This window comes from Zea mays, chromosome 8 (genome assembly GCF_902167145.1).
Source record: "Zea mays cultivar B73 chromosome 8, Zm-B73-REFERENCE-NAM-5.0, whole genome shotgun sequence".
NCBI classification, from domain to species: Eukaryota; Viridiplantae; Streptophyta; class Magnoliopsida; order Poales; family Poaceae; genus Zea; species Zea mays.
In genome coordinates, this window is record NC_050103.1 from 173,341,398 (window position 1) to 173,350,414 (window position 9,017).

Sequence of the window (9,017 nt, forward strand, 5' to 3'; positions counted from 1 at the left end):
TTTGTGATAGCATTCCAGACAGCCTTATCGCATAAAAAAGACAACCATTTTCTGCATAATGTACAAGGTTGACTCAATGATGAAGAGATAAGCTGCTGAGAAACTTGCAGGTGACAACTCAGATAAGAAATTATGCATGGTACATAAAAATATGTTAGGAAACTATAACGATAAGGCACTACCCATTATTTAAGTGTTGCAAAATACCTCTACTCACTTGAACAATAGTTTAGCCTGTTTAATAGCTGACTCGAATAAAAGGCTATGCATACATTCACATTCTCTGGATCATTCATTATCTTTTTTATTGTCATGGACCACATATAATCTGAATAACATAGCTGCAGCATTCTCCTTGGCCTTTGTCATCCAACCATTCTTCAACATTAATGGTAAGATGCAGACAATCCACTTGTTCCATGGTTTGTGTCTTGTTTGGCTCATAGATCGATAGATTGAGCAGTGGGATCACTGTTTTCTCCTGCGCCACCCAACCCGATAACAGCAGCAACTAAAAAGGCATGTCATTGTTGTGATATCATGCATTCACAACAATTAGAATGGTAAATTCACTATGCATCAATAAAGTTCAGTAACAATTAAAACCCCTTAAGTTCAGTGACAACCATTGTTCAAGTGTGCCTAGAACCATCTGCTTTCCAACCTATGAGATTGTTAAAATCTCTTGAAGTTAAGTGAAAACAACAACATACCAAAATATGAAAAATAACTCCTTTATAGGTATGTGAAAGCATAATGTAGATATCAAATCTACATTTGTGATGGAGCAACTGAACAATGAAGCTCAACACAAACATTTAAAGAATGTCATTAATTTTGCACCATGGTTGTAAGGGTAGAATACTCTGACAAGTGCAAGAATGAATATAAAGGTTATGCTGAAGAGGTGCCACATAAAAGATTGTTAGGTATATTTTTTTAATCGAAACAATGAGTTGGAGGAATAATCTATCCCTACAAAATATTATAAATAGAGAGAAAATAGCCACAAGTCGTGTCCAGTCCTATCTACGAAAGAGAAAAAAACTTAAGGTCCAGCCAACTGTTTCCATGGATAAGATATATTGTCAATAGACCAATAGAATTACCACTTATATAATTAATATTATTAATACAAATATTTCCATTGGTCTATTTGTACTTTGGAGTGATTCATGTTTGCCTTGCCCCATCTGTCCTTGCGCCATGTTTATGGACACGGAGTGCACTAACTGGTTGTACTGGAAAATAAAATTTAGACAATAGGGAGTACTCATGTGAGGTCCTAGATTTTTGTACTTCTAACAATGCCATATCACAGTTACTAAGCATGATAGCATGGTGAACATATATTTTTAGTAGAGCTCAGAACGTTTTCATTCAGTCCACACAACATAGCTGAACATATACGTATGGGTAAAGCTCCGTCCCGGACGGCTGGTTATTATGCAAATAATTTGAGCTCGCAAGAGTAAATTTACAAAAACATAGGATTCGATGTTCTGAAATTTACATGAGACAAAACAAAAACAATGATTGGGTGAATATTAGAATCCAAAAAAGAGACAATAGTTTTGAGAAAGAGAGAGCGCAGACACTGGATTTGTCGATTGGATTAGCTATACAGAGGGGAAGGCTGTGTGTGCAGTGTGCAGTGATCGCCTCTAGAATCTGCATTCTATAAGGCAAGAAGATAAAAGTCACATGACAAGAGTTGTTGAGCCGTGCATTTGAGTTTTTTCTCCTCTGTACACCCCTATCACACACACAACACACTCCTACTCTCTCTTTTCATCAAAAGGAATGCTAGAAAGATAGGTAAAAAAATTCATGGCATACTATGTACCGATATTGCATTCTTGCTAAAAAATTACTAACATGTGGATGCTAAATAGTAGACTTTGTGTAACTAAAAATTCAACAGCACCTCTGATCACGGGCCCTCCGCATGAGTCAGTACAAAATAGTATAAGTTGTGCTACAACCTATAGTACCTTGCAAACAACGAAAGCCTGAACCTTTGTTTAAGTGAAACTTGCTAGCCTGGGGATTACAGAACAAAAATGTTTTACCCACAACCATCAGCTTCTGGCGTAGCTGCAAAACATCCATTAATTCTGGCAATCAGTTTACATCACTCACATAAAATATTTTCACAGAAATAGGATATAGAAAGAAACTGAAAGACAGAACCAACTTAGCACTACCGCACATGTGTCTCGACGCTAGACAGATGTAGTTGATATTCGAGATCAAATCACATCCTTCCTCATCTCGACCTTCCTTCGGTTAGTGACTTGGTGCCGAATCTTAGGTTTTTGTGGACTGTCAGATCGCCTACACGGCAGTAGCCATGGGAGGTTGACCGTATTCCCTAATTCTGTTTGGAGCTAGGGCAGGGGAGGTCCCTCCTTACACACTTGCCAGTCAGGGAGACACAGAGGCAAGAAGCACCTGGAGCCACCACGACTGAACAGTGGGAGGCGTGGTCGCGTGCTCGCTGGCCGAAGAAGCGTGGAGGCTGCAAGTGCCTGGAGCCATGACGTGCTTGCCGGTCAGGGAGGCGGTGCGGACGCACGACGTGCTTGTCGATCAGAGGCGTCGCATGAGAAGTGGATCCAAGGGCGCATCGCGGGAGGTAGCGATTGCGATGCCGAGGAGCTGCAAAAGCGTAGGCGCAGGGCGACGGCTCTACGAAAAGGGCGATGCGGCGGGGCTGGACTCCATCTCCATCTCCTCGTCGATGAGGTCTCGGGGGATCTTGGTGGAAGGCAAGCGACCGGGCTAGCTTAACTGCTTGGCTCTTGTTCCTCCTTTGCTTTCCCCTCCCCCATGACGGAGAGAGCAGGCTCCGATGCCGACGAGGATGGGGCCAGAGGGGGAGTCATCGAGGACGAGGGAGGGGGTGCGGCGAGGGTCGTTGGGCGAGGGCGGGCGTGGAGCGGGACGCCGAGAACGACCGAGGATGATGCGGCGGACAAGGGCTGTGGGGAGAGCGGAACGCGCGGCGGAGGCGACGAGAACATCCGAGAACGGGGGGAGGAGGGAGGATGAGAGTGGAGGAAGAGGCCAAGGACATGGGGGAGAAAACCGCGGTCGCGATGGGCGTCGGCATCTCCCGGGCCGGGGGCCAATCGTGGGCGAGGGAGAGCTGTAGTGGCATGGTGCTCCTAGATCCGAATTCCCTCGGTGGCAAGAGAGGGAGTCAGTGGCGGTGGAGGGTCAGGGGCCGAGATGGGCCGACGGCGAGCGGGGAGGGGCGTAAACCTCATGCGATAGGGGAGACGAAGAGATGGGAGCAGATCTCGCGGGGGTTGGTTGTGGTCTTGTGGAGAGGGTAGGATGCGTGCGCGTTGGAGTGCGGAGATCGAACGACGCAAGCGAGCAAATGGGCAATCGTATGGTCGAGAGTGAACAGAACATGTGAGAGGGCAGAACCATGGTGCACAGATGGTCTACATTAGAGTCTTATAAAGTAGTAGAGATATCACATTCTTTCTTTCCATCATCGTTAACGGCATGCAGCCACATTCTGTTATCCCTCAATTTCTTGCATGCCACACCGATCTCCAAGCCAGAAGCATGTATCCGCCGTAGAATAGATGACAGCAACATAAAAACGATTGGAGCATGGTAGGTAATGCTAAAGCAACGTATCAGTTGATTGGTTCACAGGCCAACAGCTAGCAAATGAGCAGCTTCTACCACCAACCATCGTTGTTCATGTATTTCTCAACTTGGCTCATACTTGCTTAGCCAAATAATCAACTACTAGTTAGATGCCCGTGCGTTGCAACGGCATGCGAAATATTCGACAAAATATTAGTGCATAATGATTACAAAAAACAAACACTATATATATTATCGACCTCAATATCTAAAAATTATTTGGCAACAAACAATACATAACTAAACTAATATAAATCAAATTATATTACAATGCAAATATAGTATGACTGTACATCACAACATTGTCTCATGTAATGATAAAATGTATAACGAAAGCTTAAAAAGGTAAGCACATATAACACCTGACATAATAATATAAAGCTGATGTTCGAACAGTCAACAAACCAGTATGTTAAGACCATATATTACATAGCACAACAATAGTTTGTTAGCATCAAACTTCACAAACATCACTTAGGGTGCCGCCACAAAAGCAAACAAAGTGCAGTAAACACATTTGACAAATCTAGGAAGGACCAAATTACACTTTTTGGGTGCAAATTGTCGCTTAAATATAGGTAGAATGCAATAGTCAGTTCGATCCATATACGTGAATATTTTGACTTGATTGGTAAATGGTGCCAAAAAAGGAACAAGCTTTATGTTCTCTGATGCTCGAGTATTACCAAGTCCAGTGCGGCTCGCCTTCCTCTGGTTGAAGTAGTAGCGATGCAACACCTCCTGAGCTTCTCACTCGCTTGCTCACCCCTTTCACGTCCTTCGGTTCGGTGCTTCGCCTCCCCATCGCACGATGGCATGCGACATCCAACGGGGAGGAACACAACTTGGTCGGAGGCCTGGGGTGGACATCCGTGTGGAACCTTGGGCGACTGCGCGCCATCTGGTGTGAGCTCAATACCGCAGTCGTCGCGTCCAGGTATGGCGCTAGAGTGGTGGTCGTGGGATGGTGGTGGGGCGGTGGATGCCGCAAACGTCCACGTCGTGTGGATCGAGTCTTCCGATAGGATATTTGTTGAGGCACAAAGATACAATGCTACAACAAACAAAAATATTTAGAAAAGAATCTTGAAATGAATAAGTAGGTACATAATGTATGAAATGCTCCAACTCCACACAAGGAGCACATCCAGTTCTTAGGATAAATCCATAGATTTTGTTTGTTACAAATCACAACAAAAATGGCTGCTGCCCATCAAGTAAGATGTGTTTGTGTTAGACAAAACAATCTCACGTCTACTTCTTTATAGAGTCTAATGAATAACCTGACTATTGGTTTATAAACACATGAACAAAAGGGATCAAAGACTACTGGTGCCTTCATCTTGACAGCGAGCCATAACCTAGGTGGTCTTAAGGAGGCACCGACTTACTGATTGAAAGGTTCGTAAACTTACTAAATCTAGGCCACGATAAATCCATTAAGTTTGGACATGATGTTTGTAGATTTTATATGGCAAGTAGGCCCTAATTTGGAGTTCGATTCCAAACAAAAAATAGATCCTAAGGAATACCTATGACAAAAAACTAAGCTGACACAAAAACAAAGGAGAGAGAATGACCTAGCAGCCCTAGAGGGCAGGTTTGTGCCCCCTAATTCATGCTTCGGTCCAGGCGCAGCGCCACACTAACAGCAGGCCCTCTACAAATTGAAAAAGAACAAGAACAATTATGTTGCTAGCCCTATAATAAAAATGAAAAGAAATGAAGAATCACAAACGGAAAAAGGAATGCCTGCAAAACGTATTCTTGCAATTAAAGAGACAGGTGTGATACACAAATAGACAATTACATAAAGCAGTTTATATAGCCACGTATTCTTGCAATTAAAGAGACAGGTGTGATACACAAATAGACAATTACATAAAGCAGTTTATATAGCCACAGTGGAATCCCAACTGTTTACAAATGGACGCATCATCTTTAGCTGGAAATTAGACAAACAAAAGAACTATATGAGGAGCAACATGTAAAAGCAAGCCTAATTCTGATATACACACATACACAAACATACATATACATATAAGGATCATAAATGGCACAAGGATAATGGAAATAGTAGGGCCATGTCTCAGTTGACATTCGTGAAGCTTCATGATGCCCTTTTGACAAGTTCTTAAATAGAAGTTTAGCTTGCTGCTTATAGAAATCAACATCCTTCTAATCTCGCCCATCATCCAACCCTTCTGCTAGTGGACGTCCATCAGTGACACGGGCTATCATTGTTAGCTTCACCATGGTGTCAAGAAGGCCAGAACCACTATAAAGTACTCCCTCCGTCCCAAATTAAAATCTGTTTTACCTTTTTAGTGTATGTGTCCTATATATGTGTCAAGATTCGTTACCATACATATGAATATAAACATAAAAATCTAGAGCTAAAACAACTACTATTTTGAAACGGAGGGATTATTGTACAAAAACCTACATAGCTGTAATGAAAAACATAAAATGGGTGCAACAATTAGGAACAGAGTGTCATAACAGAACACAATTGTAATTATGACATTTTTATGTGACTTTGGATTAGCAACTGAAACGATGAAACAAGCCTTGGAGATTGTTTTTGCGATTGGCTATTCGAGCCTCTGTTGCAATAGATAACCAGTGTGTCTTGCACCTTAGTAAAAGCATTACCAAAAACCCACTCATCTGGAACTTGCTCTGTGGAACAATACTTGCTGGCCATCTCTTCCTTTTCAGATGGAAACTTTACATCAAACACACGTGTTGATTTTATTACAGCAAATAATTGAAGGTCGAAGACTCGGAGCAGCCAACCCCCACCCCTTTTCGTAGCATATATCAGGATATCCCTCTATCTGAGAAATTAGAAATCTGATAAAGAAAGAAAACGATGCCATAGGCCATTTTATTTAACCATCAGTCTATCACAATATAAACCAAGACATCAAATTAGGAACAGAGTGTCATATAAACCCACCTTTAACTTCATTCGAAGGGAATGAACTGGATGGCTAGTGTTCTCGCAGTGCATCTTTTCATTGATCTCTCTTTATCAAGACGAATGCAACAACTGCTCTAACAATAAGAAAAGAGCCTGATACAAGAGGGTGCAGGGTGATGGGTTGATAAAAATATTATTGATACATTCACAAGCTTTTGCAACGCACCAATTTGGCACAGTAAAAATGTTCACATGAAAGAGTAAACACAAAGGCACTCAAAAAATCATGCCTAAATCTGAATAGTAAAAGCATACATGTACACACCTTACTGATCATGAACACCCTTTTATTCTTTGGATCAATTATGATATTGTATACTGCCTCTGGTGGTAATCCTCCCTTAAATCACAGTTTATTACGTATATCACACATTCACACTTCATGGTGAGATTTCATATATGATTTACGAAAACACGATGGACCTCCAAAGTCCAAACTGCATGATTTCTTGGTTTGGGCAAGGGCCAGGGTAGAACATATCCAAACTGCATGATTTTTGGTTTGGGCAAGGGCCAGGGATGAACAGATCCTGATGGCCTGACCCTTTTCTTTTTTGGTCTAGGTTTCACCCATGTAACAGACTGAGTTCTAGTAGCTCAGATCCTGTTTGCAGGGGTGCTGGTCTGGTGGTCTTGTTTTGTTTTCGTTTGTTGTCTTTGCCTAAGTCTGTATTTAGACCCTCTTTTTCTTCTTAATGAAATGACTCTCAATCTCCTGCGTGGTTTGAGAAGAAGAAAAACACGATGGGTTGCTAAAAGGAATAATATATGTACTTTAGTTCACTTTGACTTTGTGAAATGCCCCACATGGCCAATACAGCAAAGTAATTTCTTGAGCAAACCAAGCACAATACAAACAGACAGAAGGTGTGGCAGGGTTACAACGTTTATTTACCTCAACATGACAGATGCCTTGTGGTTCAGAAGTTCCCAACAAAACAAGATCACATGGTACTTCTTCATTCTCTCGAATCCAAACTATGTTACCGACACGGATATCTTGAGCTTGAATCTATATAGCAAAAAAATAGAGAGGGTCATTCTCAGGTTCAATGTCCTGACTACTGTGAGAAGAATAGGTAATATATACTGAAAGTACAACAGGAACTGTTATACTTCAATAGTGTCCTTGGAGGTCAAGGTACACATTTAACTGAACTAAACTTTCACAGCAAGCATTGTTGTTGCAAACTTGCAGATCATGCATCGCGAAATAGTTCCATGATGTAGCCATAAGTACGTATAGAAATATTTCAAGATGTAGCACTACAAAGAAGCAAAAGGTAGCAAGCCCGATACAAGAAGGTTACATGGATATATTTTCCACTTTGCTTTCTGGATACAGACACACTTCTGATTTTCTCTTTCATTTCAAATCAAATGGTTAAATGCATATCTGAAAGACCAAAGATGTGCACATTGGGAAATGATAGGATGACATAGGAGCATACGTGTTTCCGGGTACCATTCTTAACAATCCACACTTCCTTAGCATTCACTTGTTTATCTGAAATATACCTGTTGTAGTCATCCCATGCCTCTTTGGTTGCAGAAACAGCAAAGATAAATATAAGTGGACCCCAGGTATTTGCAGGATTTACAGGAGTGATAAGTGACCATAGCTGCAGACAAGCTATCAATAAGAAATATTGATTCATGAAGCGCACAAAAACCTACAGATCTCATTATTAATTCAGCAAGGAACGGTTTTTTTTAAAAAATAGCACATATGCAACAACTTCAAAGATGGGCCTTAAATTTTCAAGAGTAGTTCTTCTCAAAGCAAAAACTGCACAAAAACCTGTCTCACAATCACTAAAGAAACCATCCGCTGTTTTAGGGTGTCTTTGTGTGTGCAGCCTTGTCAAGTGTAGTTGGAGAGTTGCTCAAATATTAAAAGTACTGTACGGTTACTTATTGAGTATTGATTAATAGTAAGACATGCCAAACAGTGTGCTTTATGACTAATTTCTTATGGTTAGTTGTTTATTTCAGTATATGGATGTTTGTCGTCTCAATACAGTACCATCGAGAACTTCTAGTTACTGTCTTGATACTCTAGTTTCTGCTTCATTGTCTCTGGGTGTCCAGTCTAGCACCTAGGTTAAAACTAAATAGAAATTGATGATAGATGAGTTTAGACAAATAAGAATCGAGCTAAATAAATCAGTTTTTAATCTCATGTTAGTAGCATGTATCTAACAAATAGGCAAGGTATAAAGCACAAACAAGTATAGCTCACCATGTGCCTCTGAAGCTAATTCTTTGCGCTTCATGAAGCTGAGGAAAAATTCACAGAAAAATAGTTTTGGGCAGTCATTATAATCTAGTGGGAAAAGATAGAAATACCATGTATGATGTA

The 9,017-nt window shown here is 41.2% G+C and overlaps 1 long non-coding RNA gene and 1 pseudogene across 3 annotated transcripts; both read right to left on the reverse strand.

Moving 5' to 3' along the window:
• LOC103636460 (LOC100193324-like pseudogene) lies at window positions 1-3,274 on the reverse strand (annotated as a pseudogene). Its single transcript, NR_157584.1, has 3 exons — window positions 2,213-3,274; window positions 1,995-2,097; window positions 1-511 (listed from the first exon to the last, which is right to left on the reverse strand). The product of NR_157584.1 is annotated as a protein-like pseudogene (transcript).
• A 3,078-nt stretch (window positions 3,275-6,352) lies between these two features.
• On the reverse strand, window positions 6,353-9,017 carry LOC103636461 (uncharacterized). Of its 2 annotated transcripts, XR_558024.2 has the most exons (5): window positions 8,898-9,017; window positions 8,107-8,277; window positions 7,551-7,667; window positions 6,632-6,748; window positions 6,353-6,525 (listed from the first exon to the last, which is right to left on the reverse strand). It is a non-coding gene; the product is annotated as an uncharacterized lncRNA (long non-coding RNA). The 2 variants fall into 2 exon arrangements; XR_002264471.2 differs by having other exon boundaries at window positions 8,107-9,017.